Source organism: Chelonia mydas, chromosome 9, assembly GCF_015237465.2.
Source record: "Chelonia mydas isolate rCheMyd1 chromosome 9, rCheMyd1.pri.v2, whole genome shotgun sequence".
NCBI lineage: Eukaryota > Metazoa > Chordata > Testudines > Cheloniidae > Chelonia > Chelonia mydas.
The window spans coordinates 90,916,551-90,938,969 of NC_057855.1; the positions used below are offsets into that span (position 1 = coordinate 90,916,551).

The 22,419-nt window shown below is 42.4% G+C and overlaps 1 long non-coding RNA gene across 1 annotated transcript; it reads left to right on the forward strand.

The window, feature by feature from the left end:
- The first annotated feature begins 8 nt into the window (after positions 1-8).
- Positions 9-11,672, forward strand: LOC114019570. Its single transcript, XR_006283594.1, has 3 exons — positions 9-679; positions 3,928-6,286; positions 9,551-11,672. It is a non-coding gene; the product is annotated as an uncharacterized LOC114019570 (long non-coding RNA).
- The last annotated feature ends 10,747 nt before the right edge of the window (positions 11,673-22,419 follow it).

Here is a 22,419-nt window from a genome sequence, read left to right on the forward strand (position 1 = left end):
GAAAGGAACTTAAATCTTGCTGCGGTGGAAGTGGTGGAGTCTTTGATTCTTTCTGCTTGCCCCGCCCCCCGTCGCTGAGCAGCGCTGCTAGGCCCCGCCCACCTCCTAGGCTTTCCAATAAGCCCGACTTCCCGCCATGCCTTTGGCTGGAGCCTAGCCCCGCCTCATGGGCTGTGGGAGGTGCTGCAGCCTTTGGCTACTCGTGCCCCAGCCCCAGCCCCAGCCCCGGCGTTACCCCAGGAAGGCTCTAGTGGTGGCTGAGCCCTGGCGGCTGCTCGCAGGCTCCAGGGCCTGGCTTGGGACGACGCAGGAGAGGTGGGCGCCCTTTGGCCTGGCCGGCTGCTCTCGCCCCGCCATGGCTGAGCCAGCGCCCTGAGGAGAGGGCGCGGTGGTGGCAAGACGGTGACTCTTGAATGTGTGGCTTTGTAGTGATGAGATGCCGAGGGGCCAACCCAGAGGTCGTCTCTCTGCAATCCTGGTTCCTAGGAGGAGTTGGGATGTTCTTGCGAATAGTCCCCAGATTTAAACAATTAGGGACAGGAAACTGAGCATTCCTGGGGTAAATAGACCGTGGCTTTGAAATTCGCTTTGCTGATTTGTCCGGAAGAGCCCGGATTTGTGGACATTCAGGGTACTTTGGAAAGCACATCTGGCATATGAAAGGCATTTTGTGAGCTGGGTTAGTTTACCTTTAAAACCAAAATATTCTGAACAGAATCTCCTTTATGCCCTTCTACTCCTGTCTTTCCCTTGTTCTTGTTTGACTTAATATAGCCTAACATTCGAACTAATCATTGTTCCTGAATACTGATGATCTGTAGGTGATAACTTGGGTCTACTTCTAGGCCTTTCACTTTTCAGAAAGAGCACACTAGCTGCGTCTTCAGTATGCTTTTACCTTGACAGATGGTGATATTGACCTTTGTTCCATTGAACTGACTAAACTTACATTAAAGTAAAACACTAATAAATGTAAACTCATTACCACTCTCAGTTTTATATGAAATATGCTAGCTTTTGCAAAAAGAAAAGGAGTACTTGTGGCACCTTAGAGCCTAACCAATTTATTTGAGCATAAGCTTTCGTGAGCTACAGCTCACTTCATCGGATGCATACTGTGGAAACTGCAGAAGACATTATATACACAGAGACCATGAAACAATACCTCCCCCCACCCCACTCTCCTGCTGGTAATAGCTTATCTAAAGTGATCACTCTCCTTACAATGTGTATGATAATCAAACTGGGCCATTTCCAGCACAAATCCAGGTTTTCTCACCCTCCACCCCCCCCCCCCCCCCCACACACACACACAAACTCACTCTCCTGCTGGTAATAGCCCATCCAAAGTGACCACTCTCTTTACAATGTGTACGATAATCAAGGTGGGCCATTTCCAGCACAAATCCAGGTTTTCTCACTCCCCCACCCCCATACGCACACAAACTCACTCTCCTGCTGGTAATAGCTTATCCAAAGTGACCACTCTCCCTACAATATGCATGATAATCAAGGTGGGCCATTTCCAGCACAAATCCAGGTTCTCTCACCCCCCCCCCACACACACACAAACTCACTCTGCTGCTGGTAATAGCTCATCCAAACTGACCACTCTCCTTACAATGTGTATGATAATCAAGGTGGGCCATTTCCAGCATAAATCCAAGTTTAACCAGAACGTCGGGGGGGGGGGGGTAGGAAAAAACAAGGGGAAATAGGCTACCTTGCATAATGACTTAGCCACTCCCAGTCTCTATTTAAGCCTAAATTAATAGTATCCAATTTGCAAATGAATTCCAATTCAGCAGTCTCTCCCTGGAGTCTGGATTTGAAGTTTTTTTGTTGTAAGATAGCGACCTTCATGTCTGTAATTGCGTGACCAGAGAGACTGAAGTGTTCTCCGACTGGTTTGTGAATGTTATAATTCTTGACATCTGATTTGTGTCCATTTATTCTTTTACGTAGAAACTGTCCAGTTTGACCAATGTACATGGCAGAGGGGCATTGCTGGCACATGATGGCATATATCACATTGGTGGATGTGCAGGTGAACGAACAGATTGATAGAGCCAGAAGAGTTCCCAGAAGTCACCTACTACAGGACAGGCCTAACAAAGAAAATAACAGAACGCCACTAGCCGTCACCTTCAGCCTCCAACTAAAATCCCTCCAACGCATTATTAAGGATCTACAACCTATCCTGAAGGATGACCCAACACTCTCACAAATCTTGGGAGACAGGCCAGTCCTTGCCTACAGACAGCCCCCCAACCTGAAGCAAATACTCACCAACAACCACATACCACACAACAGAACCATTAACCCAGGAACCTTTCCTTGCAACAAAGCCCGTTGCCAACTGTGCCCACATATCTATTCAGGGGACACCATCACAGGGCCTAATAACATCAGCCACATTATCAGAGGCTCGTTCACCTGCACATCCACCAATGTGATATATGCCATCATGTGCCAGCAATGCCCCTCTGCCATGTACATTGGTCAAACTGGACAGTTTCTACGTAAAAGAATAAATGGACACAAATCAGATGTCAAGAATTATAACATTCATAAACCAGTCGGAGAACACTTCAATCTCTCTGGTCACGCAATTACAGACATGAAAGTCGCTATCTTACAACAAAAAAACTTCAGATCCAGACTCCAGTGAGAAACTGCTGAATTGGAATTCATTTGCAAATTGGATACTATTAATTTAGGCTTAAATAGAGACTGGGAGTGGCTAAGTCATTATGCAAGGTAGCCTATTTCCCCTTGTTTTTTCCTACCCCCCCCCCCAACGTTCTGGTTAAACTTGGATTTATGCTGGAAATGGCCCACCTTGATTATCATACACATTGTAAGGAGAGTGGTCAGTTTGGATGAGCTATTACCAGCAGGAGAGTGAGTTTGTGTGTGTGTGTGTGTTTTGGGGGGGGGGGAGGTGAGACAACCTGGATTTGTGCTGGAAATGGCCCACCTTGATTTTCATACACATTGTAAGGAGAGTGCTCACTTTGGAGAAGCTATTACCAGCAGGAGAGTGAGTTTGTGTGTGTGGATTTTGGAAAAAAAGGGTGGGGGGGGTGAGAAAACCTGGATTTGTGCTGTAAATGGCCCACCTTGATTATCATACACATTGTAAAGAGAGTGGTCGCTTTGGATGGGCTATTACCAGCAGGAGAGTGAGTTTGTGGGGGAGGGGGGGGGGGCGGAGGGTGAGAAAACCTGGATTTGTGCTGGAAATGGCCCAGCTTGATTATCATACACATTGTAAGGAGAGTGATCACTTTAGATAAGCTATTACCAGCAGGAGAGTGGGTTGGGAGGAGGTATTGTTTCATGGTCTCTGTGTATATAATGTCTTCTGCAGTTTCCACAGTATGCATCCGATGAAGTGAGCTGTAGCTCACGAAAGCTTATGCTCAAATAAATTGGTTAGTCTCTAAGGTGCCACAAGTCCTCCTTTTCTTTTTGCGAATACAGACTAACATGGCTGTTACTCTGAAATGCTAGCTTTCGTGGCCCATATTTCAATCCACACAGAGCTAGCTTTAGCATGTTAAGGCAGCCTGCAAAACAATACTTTGTTTGCCCCATTGATGCAATGTAATAGTTTTCTGTCCACTCTTACATCCCTAGGCACAGGTCTGGCCTAAGGATTTTGGGGACTGCCAGCAAGGTTAATTCTTTGGATACTCTGCAGTTATAACTGAATCATTTTACAAAAGAAGTTTGTGTTTGTAAAATATTTTAATTCCCCAAGCCTCCAGATGCAGATGTGAGGCCCAGTGGCTTGTTCCTTTCAAACCTAGTGAATGGTTTACGTCCATTTTATGTTGTCAGGGCTGTGCCCAAGGGAAAAGCCTATTAGAAATGTGTTTATACTTAATAAATGAAAGCTGACATTTTTCTTTCTATTTTTAGTTTCATCAAAATAGGGAGCCTGCTGCGATGAACTTTGTGGATCTCCTTGTTCTAAAGCAGTGGTTTTCAACCTTGTTGCATTTGAGGACCCCTAAAAAGTTTCAAATGGAGATGTTGACCCCTTTGGAAATCTTAGACATAGTCTGCGGCCCTGAGGTTGAAAACCACTGTTCAATGGTAACAACAACCTTTTGTGGAATCCTTAGATATAGTCTGCGGACCCCAGATTGAAAACCACTGCTGTAAAGTGCAGAGGGAAGCAGCACCATGGTAATAATCATTCTTGGCATATATTTAGCACTTTCCCCCATAGATCGCAAAGTATTTTACAAAGGTGGGTAAATATTGTCTTGATTTTTACAGATGGAGAAACTGAGGAACAGAGAAGTGGCTTACTTAGGGCTTGTACACACTAGCCTTTGTCGGTATAACTTATGTTGCTCAGGGGTGTGAAAAAGCCATCCTCCGGATGGATGTAAGTTACACCAACTTAATTACCAGTGTGGTAACCAGACCTTCTCCCACCAACATAACTACCACTGTGACAGGATCCCTGGGGTGCAGTCTGGGACTGTGGGACCACAGTGCCCCCTAAACTCTCTCCAGCCTGGGCTGTCTCTCACAACCCCTTGCTGGTGACCAGCAGCAAACCTGTGTAATCACTCAGCACAACCGCATGTGGAGCTAGATTGCATGAGTGCTTCCAGAGCCACTCATGAATCACTCAGAGAAAGGCACCAGAGCCAACCCCTCCCAGCTCCCCGCACTGTATCTCAGGAATATACCATCTTGCACTGCTCAAGATGGGCAGTGCAGATTTATTAATTAGGTCAGTACTTCATCAATGGAAAGTGGCTATACACCAGCCTTTGCAAAACCTGAGCAGATTTGCCAAACACTTGATACAAATTCATTGGTAAAGATAAACAATAAAACAAATGTATTGACTACAAAACATAGATATTAAGTGATAGGCAAAATGTCAGACTTAGTTACCAAAAGAAATAAAATATAAGCACTCAATCTAAACTGTCAACCCTATTAGACTGGGCAACAACTAGACTATGCAGTTTTTTTCACCCCACTGGATATTGCGGTCCTTAATATACAGATTTGTCCGTTAAATTTGGGCCGGTCTCCTCTGTTGGAGTCTTCAGTCTTCTGAGTGTCTTTGTTGCTTGCAGCATAGGTGGGGGGCAGGAGGAAAGGCCCAGCATGTGGCCACTGTTTCTGTCTCATAACCTTAGTCCCACGTGCTTGGGGAGCACGAGTCCAAGCATGTCTGGGGACATTGCTGAGTCTCCAGGCAAAGTTGAGCAATTCCCCTGATGTGGCCTCATGCAGGTGAATCAATGAATTATAGCTCCCTTGCTGGACAATGGTTGTTGATGGGTTGTTTAACACCCCGCCCAGGTGTTGGTTACTTTCCTTGCTGTTGCCTCTGGGGGGATAATATCTGGCTGATTCCCCAATTTACAGCATATTTTGCTGTCAGCCTTTCAACACAATTCTCCTAACTTCATATGCATTAGTGATATACATATATGGATAGAGAAATGACTTTCAGCAGATCATAACCTTTCCCCTGATACCTTACAAGGCATGCTTTATATGTAATGTCACAATTATATACAGATGAGGAATATGGGGGGTTACTGGGTGCTCTCCCAAAATACAGAATGTCACAACCGTGTCTCGCAGAGGCGGATTTATTATGCTGACTGGAAAGCTCTCTCCCATCGGCAGTAGCAGCCCTACAGCAGCACAGCTGCATTGGTGCAGCTGCACCGCTGTAGTGATTCTAGCGTAGACTAGCTCTTAATGTCACACAGCAAGTCACCGGCAGAGGAAAAAGAGAACTCTGGTCTCAGTCTGGTGCTCTTTTCACTGGACTATGCTGCCTCGCAATGGAGAGGAGGGGCAGTGTGGAGAAGAGAAGGCTGTGAAATACCAGCATCCTGTCTCAGACTATACCGTCATCAGTAGCCCTTCTCCTGCTGACTAACTGAGCTGAGATAGGGGTTTGGGGTGTGGAGTGGAATAAGGGAATGGCTGCTCCATCAAGCATGTTTTCCTCGTAGAATGACATAATCTGAGCTGGAATATCCTTTGGAAGTTAATGCTGCTCCCTACGCACGGCCTTCCTCCCAACTAGTGTTCCAGGGAGCTGGAATACAGGTGGCAGATGGGAACACCGTGGCAGCACAGCAACTGAGACAGCTCTGATGCCAGGCCTGGGGAGCATGGATGTAAAGGGAATTTTTCACCATATATTTTTTTCCCTTCTGATCTCAGATCTATGGGAGGTTTGAAGACCGTATTCCCTTGCACCAGTGCCATCAGATCAGCCCCTCTCAAGGTAGCTAAGCTGCATGACTAGAAATACCATATGATTTTTGTAGTGTCATCTTCCCCCTCCCTTTAATATCTGAAGGGAATATGGGGGTTCATGTTAAAAAATATTGTTGGCTTTCCAGTTATGAAGAACCTTAAGGTCATTGTAAAAATATTGCATTGGGGGCCTGCAGCTTTTAAAAGGGATGTATAATCAGCTTTGATCTTTAGAAATGACTTGTATTAAAAACAAAAAAATGAATTTTAAAAATTCCATAACTTGGTTGTATTACTTAAAAAAGTAAGGATCTTTGCCCCACTGATGGATTGTGGAATGTTTTGCTGTGTAAAATGCAGTGGAGACAAAATTGTAGACTAATGGAAGGAGGAGACAATGTTGTAGAATAATGCTTTTTATCAGACATGGCAAAAAGTCCAGAGGTCATTTTAATAGACAAGACTTAGGTAATTGATAAGATTTTATAATTTAATTTGAAGAGCATTCAGTACCAATCCCCAGATCATCTTGCACATTGTACTGATTCTATGAGAATTACATTTTACTTTCCCACCTGTACTGTAATCCTAAATCCCACATGGCCCTTCAGTTTACCTTATTTCCCCCCCCCCCCCCCCCCCCCCATAATAAGTCTTTCCAGTCTCCTCATGTTGTGTTCAGTCCCTGTGGGCTATGATGCAGCGTTGAAAGTAGTTATATAAATTTTCTTCAAATTGAATGTGAGCTATCAGGTAAAATGAATTTTTATACCATTACCTAGTGCTCTTGGGACAATTTGAAGGTAATAAGCAGCTTGTTACAAGACAGTAATTGTGGCTTTTTAGTACATTTGATCACTCATTCTTTCTGGAATAAAAATCCAAACCCCATTAAATCCCACAGTTGTAAGGACAAAACTGTCATAAATCCCAATCCTGCAGTGAGCTGTTTGTGGACTGAGACCATATTTTGTAGGAAAAGTTTAGACTCTTACTATAAATCAAATATGCAATTGAAACTACTTTGTTGCTAATGGAGGAATGTATAGCTTCGTGAGGTAAGATAACACTGAATTACTAAAAACTTCGAACTAAGGCATAATTAGACCCCTAAAGTCCCAACCCTACAAGGTGATTCACAAGTGAGGACTCCTGTTGAAGCAGAAGGCAACTTATGGTAGGTGAGGAATTGCTACACAATCTTAAAAAATCAAACAAACATGCAGTTACATTGTATTATCTTTTAGGGATTTATGGGGCAGGGCCAGTGTTTACCCACACAGCCTTTTTCCATGTAGTCAAAAGTTTAATTTTTAGTAAACTTGGTCAAGAGAAGATGATGGAAGACTACAAAGCCAATGTTAAACTTCCTGCAGCTGAATTTATAATGTGACTCTACTCTGAAAAAGACTCCTGTAAAAATGGCATCATGGGGTTCCATATTTACTGTGTCTCATTTCCAGGGCAAAGACCCACACAAGTGGAATAGGAATAGGATGGAGGTTCATTCATAGACTCTAGGGCCAGAAGGGACCATCATGATCTAGTCTGACCTCCCCAGTCCTACAAACACAGCATGTACTCATGTTAACTCATTTGAGTGGCCTCATTAGAGGCAATAAGACTATGCATATGTCAGGGTTCCCACTCTGAACTCTAGGGTACAGATGTGGGGACCCACATGAAAGACCCCCTAAGCTTATTTCTACCAGCTTAGGTTAAAAACTTTCCCGAGGCACAAATTCTTTGTTGTCCTTGGATGGGATTGCTACCACCACCAAGTGAGTTAGACAAAGATTCAGGAAAAGGACCACTTGGAGTTCCTGTTTCCTCAAAATATCCCCTCAAGACCCTTATCCCCTTTCCTGGGGAGGCTTGAGAATAATATACCAACCAAATAGGTAGACAAGGTGAGCACAGACCAGACCCTCGGGAGACTAAGGGGGGATATGATAGAGGTATATAAAATCATGAGTGGTGTGGAGCGAGTGAATAAGGAAAAGTTATTTACTTATTCCCATAATATAAGAAACAGGGGCCACCAAATGAAATTAATGGGTAGCAGGTTTAAAACAAATAAAAGGAAGTTCTTCACTCAGCGCACAGTCAACCTGTGGAACTCCTTGCCTGAGAAGGTTGTGAAGGCTAGGACTATAACAGGGTTTAAAAGAGAACTGGATAAATTCATGGAGGTTAAGTCCATTAATGGCTATTAGCCAGGATGGGTAAGGAATGGTGTCCCTAGCCTCTGTTTGTCAGAGGGTGGAGATGGATGGCAGGAGAGAGATCACTAGATCATTACCTGTTAAGTTCTCTCCCTTTGGGGCACCTGGCATTGGCCACTGTTGGTAGACAGGATACTGGGCTGGATGGACCTTTGGTCTGACCCAGTATGGCCGTTCTTATGTTCTTTAGGAGTCTAAAAACCAATGAGGTTTTTAAAAACAAAACTTTATAATAAAGAAAAAGTAAAAGAAGCACCTCTGTAAAATCAGGATGGAAGATAATTTTACAGGGTAATAAGATTTAAAACACAGAGGATTCCCCTCTAGGCAAAACTTTAAAGTTACAAAGAACAGGAATAAACCTCCCTCTTAGCATAGGGAAAATTCACAAACTAAATCAAAAGATAATCTAATGCATTTCCTTGCTTTACTTACAATTTTTGTAATGTAGATGCTTATTTCAGGTAGGGTTTTAGGAGAGGGTTTTTTTTCTGCCCTGGTCTCTCTTTGTCCTGGAGAGAACAACAAAGAAAACACAAACAAAAAACCTCCCCCACAGATTTGAAAGGATCTTCTTCCCTTATTGGTCCTTTTGGTCAGGTGCCAACCAGGTTATTTGGGCTTCTTAACTCCTTACAGGTAAAGGAGGGATTTTATGCTACCCTTAGCTGTATGTTTATGACAGCATATGTTGAAAGTTATGCATATGTCTTTGCAGAACCAGGATCTAGGTGTTACTTGTAACAATAGTAGGTTAAAAGTTGCCAGAAATAAATGTGGGGCCAGATGCTCAGTTGATGTATACCACTATGGACTTCAATGGAGCTACACTGATTGATGCCAGATGAGGATCTGGCATGTGATTTTTAAGTTGACATTGTCCCTCTAAAATTAACTCCTGAACTTTCTTATGTATTTTGTGCCTGAATGCTGAATGGCTTGACTGGGCCCTAATGTTTCTCTAAATAGTTCCTCTTTGAAAAAGTAATGATTTATCTTTCTAATCAGAATATATCATAGCCCCTATTTTCTTGTGCAAATTTTTGCTTATAATTGTGTCTTTTCAGATAATGAAGAACATTTTAATTGTGAAAGCTGAGAAGATTTAAAAGATTGTTCACAGTAATTCTTTCCTGAAAAAGAGACTTTCAATGGGAGGTTAGGATCCTTTTCCAAACAAAAGGTTCTGCTACTGTAATTTACCTTCAGTGTTTTTTGCTCTTGGAGAGATAAATGTGTTACCTCATTTTAGTTTTATTATACATGAAAGGACAAAGACTCATACTCGTGAGAAATGGAACATGTTTGAATCTTAGTGCGTGGTGGGTGAGATCATCTGTACCTGCTAATGACCTTTTCGCTGTTGAATCAGCATGAAGGGATTTTATACCATCCTTGAGGGCTTGCTGAGGATAGCCAAAGCTTTGTAGATCAAAGTCCTGCATTGCTACATTCCCCCCTCCTCCCACACACACCCCTCCCCTAATTTATAAAATTTCTTCACTATCCAGGATTCTTAAAAAGGTGTTCAGCCCTGTGTTTTGGCTGTCACACTGTATCATGTATAGTATCAGAAGGGTCTACACTATGTGGAGTGAAATGACAAAACCTTGAGCTAGCATTATCCTTTTATATGATCTACAAGGAAAATGACAAAACAGATAAATATAGTATCATTGGGAATCTTGTCTAGAGTCTGCACCCTTCACAAATGTGACTTGGTTTTCCACTTCCGTAAACCAATTGTTTGTTTGTTTTGCCTGGGCCATGAATAGATTACTGATAACAAAAGCACTGTATGTGTGAGACAAAAATTCAGGGTATGTTCAGAGGCTCAAAATAATTGTTATTTATGAAGGATTTTACATTATTATGTTTTTCTCAAGATGTAGCCATGTTTTCATAATGAGCAGTCTGTGGACAATATTATTTTAAAAGCTACAATTAAATAATAGTAGCAAACTAGCAAACGCATCCTTGCATTTCTAGGAAACAACCTGCTTTAACAATTTATAAATGAATTAATTCTGTTCTAATTCTTATGTTACTTTCTGCTAAAGAACTTTGCAATTGTGAAACAATTAATATGATGCTGTGTGGAAAAATTGGCCATGCTTGAAACAACTTAAAAAACAGATTAGTTACAAAACTCCTGGGTGCACAAGCACACACACAGACGCACAAACACACACAGCCAGTTGTTAGACATTTCTCTCTTTATTTTGCTCAGTTGGCTGAGTGCCACTTCTTCATATGATTGATGTTTCTTACCAGATAAAATTTAGATCCAACCACCTATTAAATAATTATGGAAGTGTGATCTGTTGTTACAGCTTAAACTGGATGGTAAATACAGGCGACTAATCCATTTAGGAAAGACAGCTTGTGTCCTGCTATTCCAAAAGAGGAATTGTAGAGGATTTACAAGGGAGATCGCAGTAGCATTCTGATTTTCTGCCACACATGCTAGTCTGATGTTTAGAGAGTGATATCCCCAGAGAGGTGTGTGAAAAATGATGGTTGCATTGAATCAGGCAACAGGTCAGTACAGGCCAATGTTTCCTTCTTAGAAATAACTCACTTTTCCAAAGCGAAAAAGCAGTTTAAGTATAAGTAACATAATCCAAGTTAATTTTGACATTACTTTTAAAAATGGGTGTTTGGGGGGGAAAATGTCTTTATAATGGTGGGGTTTTTTTTAAAGAGTAGTAATGAATGTAAAAGAAAAGTAACCAAGATGTAGAATAGTTAAAATAGCTATTATGTATTTATTTAAGTTTTCTGCTGTAAAAAAGATTAAGCTGTTTTGGGGGAAGGGGCCATGACTAAACTTTAAAAAGTAGAAGCTTTCCAGGTGATTAGTCCTTAGAAGTTATTGCCAGCCCAGTTTGGGGAAAAAATCAATTGTTTATCAATCAGTTATGTTGTCAGAAGCTGGGAATGAGCAGCAGGGGATGGATTACTTGATGATTACCTGTTCTGTTCATTCCCTCTGGAGCACCTGGCACTGGCCACTGTCGGTAGACAGGGTACTAGGCTAGATGGACCATGACTCAGTATTGACCGTTCTTATTCTTGGAATCAGTTTTTGCATATATACAATATGAAATGTCTACTGAGTCCAGATTTGCATGTTATTTATGGAACAATGATCTAATGTAAATACACAGTATTGATGTTACCTCGTTACATGGGTGTGGTTTTACATTGCTCTTTCACTGTGCAGTCCCAAAATTGCAGATTTTTTTCAACTAAGAAACAATGGAAATACACAATGAAATAAGTCAAGAGTTTGACCAATATCTTCAAACCTGGATGCCTAAAGCTAGTCTCCTGTATCTGTATTTGGACACTAAATAAGTGGCCTGAATTTCAAAAGCACTAAGCTCCTAGCAGGTCCTACTGAAGTCAGCCCAGGACAATTAAATCCAAAAATTTACATCAATGTAACGTTGATGTTGTAATTTAAGTAATTCAAAAGTCAGGAAATACAAAAATGAATTGTGGCTCCGCTGACGTCTGGCAAAACTCCCACTGACTACAGTGAGGACAGGATTTCACCCCAAGTTCTCATAGCAGCCTTAACTTGCCATGTTGGCTAGCCTCTCTTCATTTCATTGAGACAATGGGATTCACACTTGCCTAAGAAATGCATTATCAAACCCATAGACTATTTTGGATTCAGTGTATCCCTTGATGTACAATGGTCCAAATTCTCTGAGATATTCACAAATAACTTAAAGGAGAGGTAGCTTGAATGTGTAAGTGAAATGTGGCAAAGATCACTATGAAAACTATAACTTTGACATTTCCTCATACTGGAGTATTTAAAAGGAAAACTAAGGTTAATGTCACCTTTTGTATTTAAGTTCAATTTTTAATATTTTGATGTTCCTATTTATTATTTGTTTTATTTTTGCTTATTTGATGTAAAGGAATTTATTTCATACACTTCCTTCATCCACATTAAATAATACTGAGGATAGGACACTCAGAGAGAGTGACTTGGTTTTCCTGCTAAGCTGGGCCAATTAAAACAAAACACATTTTAATGAAGCCAAATGCAAGGTTATATACCTCTAGGACCAAAGAATGTATGGCTGCTTGTGGGGACCATATTCTAGAAAGCCACAATTCTGAAAAGGATCCAGGGGTCAACAACTGAACATGAACTTGCAGTGCAATGCTGTGGCTAAACGGCCTAATGTGATTCTTGGATGTATTATAAACCTGGGAGCAGTGAGTAGGATAGTGATTTATTCCTCTGTATATATTGGTCTGACCAATACTGGAATATCTTGTCCAGTTCTGGTGTTTACATTTTTAAAAGAATGTTGAAAAATTGGAGTGGGGACAGTGAAGAGTGCACAAGATGATCCAAGAGCTGGAAAAAATGCCTGACAGTGAGAGACTGAAAGAGTTTAATCTCTTCTAGCATATTACAAAGAAGATGTATAAGTACCTTCATGAGCAGAAAATATGAGGTACTAAAGGGTGTTTTAACCTAATGGAGAAAGGCATAACAAATCAATGGCTAGAAGTTAAAACCAGACAAACTCAAATTAGAAATAAGGCACAACATTTTAACAGTGAAGATGATTAACCACTGGAACAAACTATCTTGGGATGTTGTGGATTCTCCATCTTCAAGTCAAGACTGGATGCCTTTCTGGAAAACATGCTCTTAGTCAGACAAGTTATTGGGTCAGTACAGGAGTAACTGATGATCTAATGTTCCATTTTAGCGTTAAAAATTTATGAGCGTATGGGCAGCGGTGGATATCATAGGCTGGGGGAGACTGTTCCTTCCCAAACAGCCTGGCGTGGCCCTGTGCACGCTCTGCCCCTAGGCCCCCTTCTGCAGTTCCCGGCGCTCTGCCCTGGCCCAGGCTGGTAGGGGCTGACCAGCCTGCCACAGGGACCTGGGGCTGCTGGCACTGGGGCCACGCTGCCCGCCTGGCACTCAGGCCGCACTGCCCAGCCGCCAGGTGCTCTGGGTCTGAAGGTGCTGCAGTCGTGCTGCCCGATGCACCAGGATGCGGGTGCTATGTCCGTTCTGCCTGGCTATCCGGTGTACCAGGGCTGGGGGCACTGTGGCTGTGCCGTTTGGCGCATGGGGGTCATGGTGGGGGTGCTCTGGGCTCCTTTGGGGGATAGGGAGGGGCGGGGTCTCAGGCGTAAGGGGAGGGGCCAGGGGCTAGCCTCTCCCAACGGCCAGGTCACCAGCCGCCCATGTATGAGTGCTACCTGTAGCTTTTAGCTAACCAATATTACACCACAAGTGGATGCTAGTAAGAAATAAAACACCAATAATTTTAGATTATAGTTTCTTTAAAAGGATGGGAGATAAAGTACATGTGCAAGTTCTTCAGGTGCTGTTCATGGAGCTAAGGCAATTTAAATAAATGGGACTAGGCCAATTAACAGCAACTAAGGATCTAGACCAGTGATGCTCAACCCCCCACCCGTGGGCCGTTTGTGACACAATCAGCACACAGCTGCGGTCCATGTATGGCCCTGAGGAAGTCACAGGTAGTATATATATTGTTTGGATACGGCTCACATAACACAGAGAGAGCTGTATATGTGGCCCACAATGGTATACAGGTTGAGAACCACTGATTAGACCCATATTTATGTCTGACAATATGCATTATTATGATTTATGTTGTTTTTACTGAGTGCTACAGGAGTATGTAGCACTTGAAATCATTCATCCACTCCTGTGGATTTCCTGAAAGATGTCATACCATCTGCAGAGGTGCTGGAAAATTGCAGGTGCTATTCATGTCTCTTTGTCTCTATTGTTGGCATGCATTTGTGCGGCTGCCAAGATGCCCAACCACACATCAGGAAGCCCGGCTTTCTGCGGTACACATTCAGCTCTGATGAGATGGGTGGACATGCAAGGGGAAAAGAATGCAAGGATGGGGAACTAGAGAGAAAGAAGCAGGTGCAAGGCAAGGGTGGAGAAATTGCAAACAGCAGTGCTGGAAGACAAGAGACAAGGAAAAGTTAAAGTGGGTGTCAGAAAGCATTGGCAACCACACAAGGCAGAAGAAGAGTGAGGAAAAAGAGAGTGAAAAAATTTACCATAATATGAGAAAAATAAATAGGAAAGGAAATTGGAAGACAAATAGCAACAACAGAAAGAGAATCTTAGCACTCACATGGCTGGGAAAGGGGCAGGGTGTAGGTTATTAACAGGACAGACAGCATCTTTGGATAGGATAGCCCACTCCTTTCCTAAGGCACTCAAAGAATTGCCAGAAGTGTTCCATCCATTTTTGATCTGAAAAGAAAGGTCTCAAAACGTCACTTGAAATGTTACAGTCTTGATTTGCATGGTGGTTTCCCGAAGGCGTTGTGTAACTTGTTTAGAAAAGAGAACAATCCTGCACAATGTAATTGGGCAAGACTAAATGACAGGAAAAGAGCTATTGCAAGACATAAAGCAACCAAGCAGCAGAGGCTGGTTGAGGATAATGCCCACAGATACTACCATAAAACAAAGCCAAAATAAAATTAACAAGAAATGATCTTAACTCGAGAATTGTTCATAATTTAAAAGTCCAGTAAAACAGCGCTCTGAACCTAAGAATATTCATGAAAGGCTGACAGAGTAAATCAAGGAGATACTTCTTTCACAGTCAGGATGTTTGGCTGACTGCCCATGAGGTGAAATAGTTTCCCCAAGGGACAGAGCTAGAAAAGAAATCACGAGATGCAGAAAAATATGCTAAAAAGGAGCCATTTCTGAAGCACATAGATCTTATCCTGTCTAGCCCAACCTGCATGTTCCTAAAGATCTTCACCTTTAGGGCAATGAAGCTGGTCACAGCATTATTCTAAACAGGACCTTAAAAAACCCCAACCCCCCGAGGTAAACGTTCCCAAAATAAACATACAGAAAATTAGATGCCATTGATAGATCAGCTGATTTCCCCCTCTTCCTCCCCCCCCCCCCCCAGTTGGAGTCAGCAGCTGCTTTCATAGCTGACAAACATGTTTGCTGACATTCCCCCACTTGTAAAATGCCACTGGGGTCTCGGTCAGCATCAACTAAGCCAGACTCTGCAGCAGGGAAACTGCAGCCTGAGCTGAGAACAGGAGCAGGCATGCGGACCCTGTCAGGAAAGCAGCAGGACCTACAAGAGGGCATCCAGACAAACGCAACAGGCTTTCCGAAGGGGTGGGTGGGTTTCTCATTTGTCTTGTGCTGCTGCATTCAGGTGAGGCTAGAAACCCCAGAGCAGCAAGTACAGATCTGTTGTTTTGCAGACCCCAAGGGTCTGAGGTGCCCTATCTGAACCCAGACAACTGAGTGTGACCAGTGGGGAGAAACCACCAGACTATGGGGACGTCTAGGTCTAGTAGCACATGGAGCTGGGGGTTCCCAGTGCTAGCAGGTCCCTGCAACCCCCCGCCAGTGTTGGACTGCAGGCGGGCCCAGTCCCTCCAAGGAGGAGGGTGGGCGTTGCGCATGCGCCGGTGGGAGCCCAGCGCTCTCCTGGGGTCCATGTAAGTTTGCTCCCAGGACTCTGGTCCCTTCTTTCCCAGCAGTGATGTTCTGGGCACATCGCTTCATCGGCTCCACCACGCTGCCGCTCTTCTCCCCCGCCTGGGGAGATGCGGTCACTGGTGTCTCCCGCGGCCCAGGCCGTCTTTGTGGCTCTCTTTCTCTTTGGCATTGTGTTAATTCTCTATGTGATTCTCTGGTACATTTGCAGGGACGTCGACAACGACTACATGTGAATACAGATCCAGTGGGATGGGATGAGCACTGGGACCCGAGCCTGGCAAGATAACGCATGCACAGAGGCATAGACAGCCTCTTGCTTTCGCTCAGGGTTGTGGAAAAGGGGGGTTATCTGCAAATAGGCAATTGCAGCATTTGTGATTTGAGAGCAATCGCTAGCTGAAAACCTCACCCCAAACAAACGTATTGTAATTGACAAGATATGGGTAAACAATACCCCTGAGATGTCACAGGAAAATAACAACCTTGGTTTGCTTCTTCCTCGCTAATGGTATTTTTTCCCTTCTTCTTTTTCCCCTTTGAACTATGAGATGCCTTTACCTGCTTTGATACTGATTTAACACAAAAAGGCATAACTTATGTAATACAAGTTTTTGTAAAGTGTGCAGTAACTTCTATTCACAATTCAGGGATTTCAGACTTAAGGGGCATTAACCAGAGCTGCTTTGGGGTGTGGTTGATACAGGATGTGTGTGTTAATTTCCTCCTGTCTGATTTGATTTTGTAAAAACAGAAAAATCCCATGCAGGATCTCAAGTCGTTTGTGGAGGAAGGGGCTGATTCTAGCATAGTCTTGATCCATACAGTTAATTTGCAGGTTAGTTTAATAACCTCAAAATTTGGCTAATTTATACCTTATCACTAATATATTTAGTCTTTCCCCACCCCTTCCACGGGGTGCAATGCTGTGTAAACATCATCATCATAATAATAATAAATATTTTAAATACAGAAGTGATCACGGATTGTGGAGTTATTTTGTTGCTCAACGAACTTCACAGAAAAAAAAATTAAATATAAAATAGTAGTTTCCATTGTTAAGGCAAAAACAGGTAGTCTCTTGTTTTATTCCATCCGGATTCCTTTTGGAGTTTCCTAATGATCTGATTATCCTTTCTCAGTCTGAGTGATAGTGGGAACAAGTGGCCACGTTCGGGGATAATTAATTGCTATAGCCTGATGAATTTTCTTTTGCTAAAATGTATTTTGAAGCTGCAATTTTATTAATAGTCTAAAAAGTTTTCTGTATAGCAATGCCAAGTGTCAGTGATAGTCTGTTAAACTCAGGTGGCTGATATTGTCACACCTGAAATGCTATGGTCCATACACCTGTCATGACTTACATATAGAAGGCATATGTTTTAATTAACACAATGTTGTTTTTATTTTTTGGATTTCCCCGAGGAAATCTTGATAAACAGTTCCTTAAATTATTTTCCTTATTGATACTTTTAGCGCTTATGCCAGAATAGGAATATTAAAATACCCCCCATGCAACCTTTAAAACCTATTATCCCTGTATTGCTAACCAAATGTAATGGTAAGTATCAGTTGGACTATATTTGTGCTTTCTGTTAACTATATGCTTATGTGCTCTGCTGGATTGAGGCCAACATGTTCAGCAACTTGTAGGGGGCTGAACACTTTCTGGTCCCAATCCAGAGGGTTTCTAGCTTGAGCACCTGAAATTGATCTAAAATGCTGAGGTATAGCAGAAGAAGAAAGTTTCTGAGGAACTCAAGACTTAATTCATTTAGAACTTTATAAGTTAAAAACAACTCCTTAAATTTACCTGTAAATGGTTCAGAAAGATGTGCAAAACATGGGGCATAGATGTCACTTTGTCTCATGAGACTGTGCTGTTAATCAATCAAGCAGCTCTGTTCTGCTCTAACTGTAGTTTCTGGATGATCTGGAGGTGTAATCACACACGGACCACATTGTACATACAGTAAGCCAGTCTGGAGACAACTAAAGGAAGCCATGTGAACATCACTATTCAGGTCTTTTAAAGATCTTGGTAAGTTTCTCCATCAAAGGAAAGGAAGCAAGCTCCCGATATTTCAAATATTTTTTAAAAGGCAGAAAAATATTTATAATGCCATCTTTATACATCATAAAGGGCAAAACCAACTTAATTTTGTTCTTACTTTGCAGTTCACCTTTAAAAGTCCTGTTCTAGGATCACAGAACTTACCTGTATGTTTCTGGTCTATTCCACTTAGAGAAGACTGGTGACCTTTGAAAGGGGGTAGACAAACTGATACATGATATACAAAGTAAAAACGGCCTTAAGTGATATGGAGCACAGACACCTGCCCTCTTTTGTACCAAATTTTTAACTTTTCAGTGGTGATAAGTCAGGTGACACCAGTTGGTGAAGGATAAAAAAAAAAAAAAAAGGGGTCCAGTGCCATGAAGTTAAATGTGAAACCCCTGCAACTCATACAGTGTGGAAGAAGTTTGTTTTTCCGCCTCAGATATGTTGCAAAACAATTTAAGGTTTGGAAAGCCCCAGACTTATCATAGAATCATAGAATATCGGGGTTAGAAGGGACCTCAGGAGGTCATCAAGTGCAACTCCCTGCTCAAAGCAGGACCAATCCCCAACTAAATCATCCCAGCTAGGGCTTTGTCAAGCCTGACCTTAAAAACCTCTAAGGAAGGAGATTCCACCACCTCCCTAGGTAACCCATTCCAGTGCTTCAGTGAAAAAGTTTTTCCAAATATCCAACCTAAACCTCTCCCACTGCAACTTGAGCCCACGAAGCCATCAGTCATCATATGGCAACTTTCAGTGACACCAAGTGTGAGCTAAATTTGAGCAGGTGCATCTAGACTTGGTATGATCAATGTTTCGTTATCAGTTCCCTAGGCCACCTGGCCTTTGCTTTACTCAGCTGTAAATTCAGAAGATGAGCCTAATCCTTAATTGAGCAAAATAAGCAAAGGCAAAAACTGAAAGTACAAACAGGATAAGTTGAGGCTGGCTTGTCAAGGTTGCTTTTTCCTGGGACACAAGCTGCTTTAATACATTCCTATCACACCCTAAACCTCTATCGGCCCTGTTTGTTTTAATGACTTTGTCAGAGGTATGTCACTGTAAGATGACTGAAATACTATATATTTAAGAGATGATGATAATGATATGGGTGTATACACAATAATTGGCTTCTGTGGATGATTAAAGGTAGAAATGAACCCTCCGTTTCCAGGAACATCATTCCCGGTCTATGACAAGACAAAAGGAGAAACACTAAGCCATAAAAAGAAGTCAAGCTTTTCTTGTCGTTTCATGGTTTGAAAGTTCCATGCTGAATTTCTATTGACAAACAATATGGAGGTAAGACTTAATGTTTTTTAGACATAGATGAATAATTGTTCAAGAGACTGGCCAATATGGGAGAGAACTTGCATTATTCGACAGATCTCCTGCTAAATTTTCATTCCTGGCCTGTAATTTTGCACATCTAAATGAAGTATTTGGGAATCTAATTTCCGAGTTAGATGCACATCTACAGGTGGCATTTGCAGGAGCAGTTTTGGTGGCCAGTTTTGAAATCTGGCCCTTGGTTTCAGTGAAGATTTCAGTGTCCTTTGTCAGAAGGTAATTGATTTTTGTGGTGTTGGGTGCACACGGTTTAAATCCCACAATTTGCATTTGTGCTACAGAAAGCTGTGCAGCTGCACAAATGGCACCCGTTTGCACAGATGTAGCAATCTTGCAAATTCTTGTTTATATTAATCCCAAGTGATGCAAGATTTAAATCTTACTGCACTTGATATATGTTCATGAACAAAATTGGGATGCAGTCTTCACAATTTGTGATATGAATCAAATTATGCAGTAAAAAGAAAGTACCATAAATCTCAGACTGTTCTGCCCAGAAAATGCAAAGGACGTGTATGACTTATACTTGTCACAGTGGCCAGAAACAAGATCAGACAAGGTGTCTCAACATTATTTAGAAAAGATGCATCTAGTTGATTAGTGATGTGCCACCACTTTAATTGCATCACTCATTGCACATCAGGAAATTGCTCACTATAGGAGGGACTTGACTGAAGGTAGCTCTGCTTAAGCAATCTGTTCACTACCCTAAAACACCAAAAAAGTAAATTAAAAAAAAAAATCTGCTAATGAAGACTTTGCGGATGATGTAGTGGAGGCAAAGAACCTCTTCTTTATCTCATATGCAGCCACAGAATAATAGTCATGCCTGCCTGCCTGCCCTGGCCCCGCGCCGCTCTGGGAAGCGGCCGGCACCACATCCCTGAGGCCTCGGGAGGGGGAGGGGTGAGAGAGAAGTGGGCTCCACTTGTTGCCCTCGCCTGTGGGTACCTCCCCTGAATCTCTCGTTGGCAGCGGTACCCTGTTCCTGGCCAATGGGAGCTGCGGGAGTGGGGAGGGGGGCGGTGCCTGCAGGCAAGGGCAGTGCACAGAGCCCTCAGCCCCCCCCAGGCGCCGCAGGGACGTGGTGCCGGCCACTTCCTGGAGCGACATGGGGCCCACGGCGCCACGGGGGTGGCAATCCCACAGATCGGATCCAAAGCCTTGATGGGCCGGATCCGGCCCGCAGGCAGTAGTTTGCCCACCCCTGACTGATACTTGATATCATGTAGGGACCTGATATTGATAGAGTACATAGATAAATAGCCTGTGCCTGCTCCTTTGAAGCCAATAGCAAATCTTCCAGGCCCCTGTTCCTCATGACGACCAGCGATACTCTGGTGCAGGACTGAAGGTGGGGGCAAAGGTGGCTGAATGATAGGTGTTAGTTAAGTCACTGGCATAAGTTAGAGCAGCTTCACAGGTGCTCTAAATGATGGATGCCTCAATGGCCTTTGAGCTATTGTTGAAACATTTGGGGAATTCGTGGAGTGTAGCACACTCTAGCCATGCCTCCTTCTTTGGCATGACCATAGCACACCCCCAGTATTGGAGACTACATCAGTTCTGTACAGACTGGGGATTCCACTATGCTGCAGGAATCCACAGCGGACCAATCCAGCTAACTTTAAGGCTGCTTTATTGGGCCATTGCTTTATTGGGCTGAGCTGGGATTTTTCATTTGGAAGCAGGAGGACCATTGCTGCTGGTCCAAAGTCAGTGTCAATATCTTCATTGACCTTAATGGGAGCAGGGCTGGGTCCATGCTGTGCTTGTCAGAGGTTAGCCTTACTTAACTATAGATTTAATTACTTAGTCAGTTTGTGTCAAAACCTAAAGATGAACATTTTCGGTGGCATGGTTCTAGCTTATTTTTTTTTAAAAGTAAGCATTAAAAAAGTCTGGAACTAACATGAGATTTGACCCAGCTCCCATTAAGGGCAGTTCTGATGCTGTCACTATGTAATTTGTTCATTGATATATTCCCATGGGCTCTCTTGAAGAGTTTTGTTTTTAATCACCATTGAACTTTGACTGCTAGAGATATTGCAGGGCTGATTTTCATATTTTTCTTTCAGTTTACACTTTGTGCTTATTTGTTTAATTGTCCAAAGTAATAGTCATCTAACTTCTAAACACAAACTAGCTAAGGGGCAGAATTTTTATCCTAGTTTATTGAATAAATAGAGTTAACCAAGTGTCTTTTAAAATGGCAAAACACCAAAAGCTATTTGATGTTTTATGAAATTATTGATTTTTCTCTTTAGGAGTCATTAATGTGCAACAAAAGAGGCGTATTTCTAAATATGAAAAAAACTCTTAATTGTAGCCTGGTCTAATGTTAAGCCATATAAAGTTTTCTAGTGGCAACATAATATAAGCAAAACAAATAACACTGAATGTTATCTATGTAATTATCCTTGTTTTATTGCTGTATATTGATACATCACACTTTAGACTGACTGTCCAGGTAGAATATTAAAATGTTTTCCTTGTAAAATTCACTCTGTGGTCTATTAATGCTCCACAGCATTTCAACTCAACTGCAAAGTGATTTATAGTAGAGAGGAGGTGGGTGACCACCTTCAGGTCCTCAAGAAGAGCTCTGTGTAAGCTTGAAAGCTTTTATCTTTCACCAACAGAGGCTGCTCCAATAAAAGATATTACTTCACCCACCTTGTTCATGCCTTGGGACCAACATGGATACAACAACACTGCAAACAACATTATTTGTATGACTTTTTTTGTGCTGGCCTCACTAACGGATATGTAGGGATCTTTAACAGGAGGTCTGTCTTGTCACTCTACCACCCAGTTCAATTACAGGACCTGTTATGCTTGTATTTTAGTTCGGACTTTGATATGACTGTTGTAAATTTCCACTGTCATTTAAATGGCACTGTCGTTGCTGGGTAAGTTTAAATAATGCATAAGAAATGTTTGAACATCACTAAGATGGCAGTAAGTATTTCAAACCTTTACATTCTTTAGATCAACAACTGTTG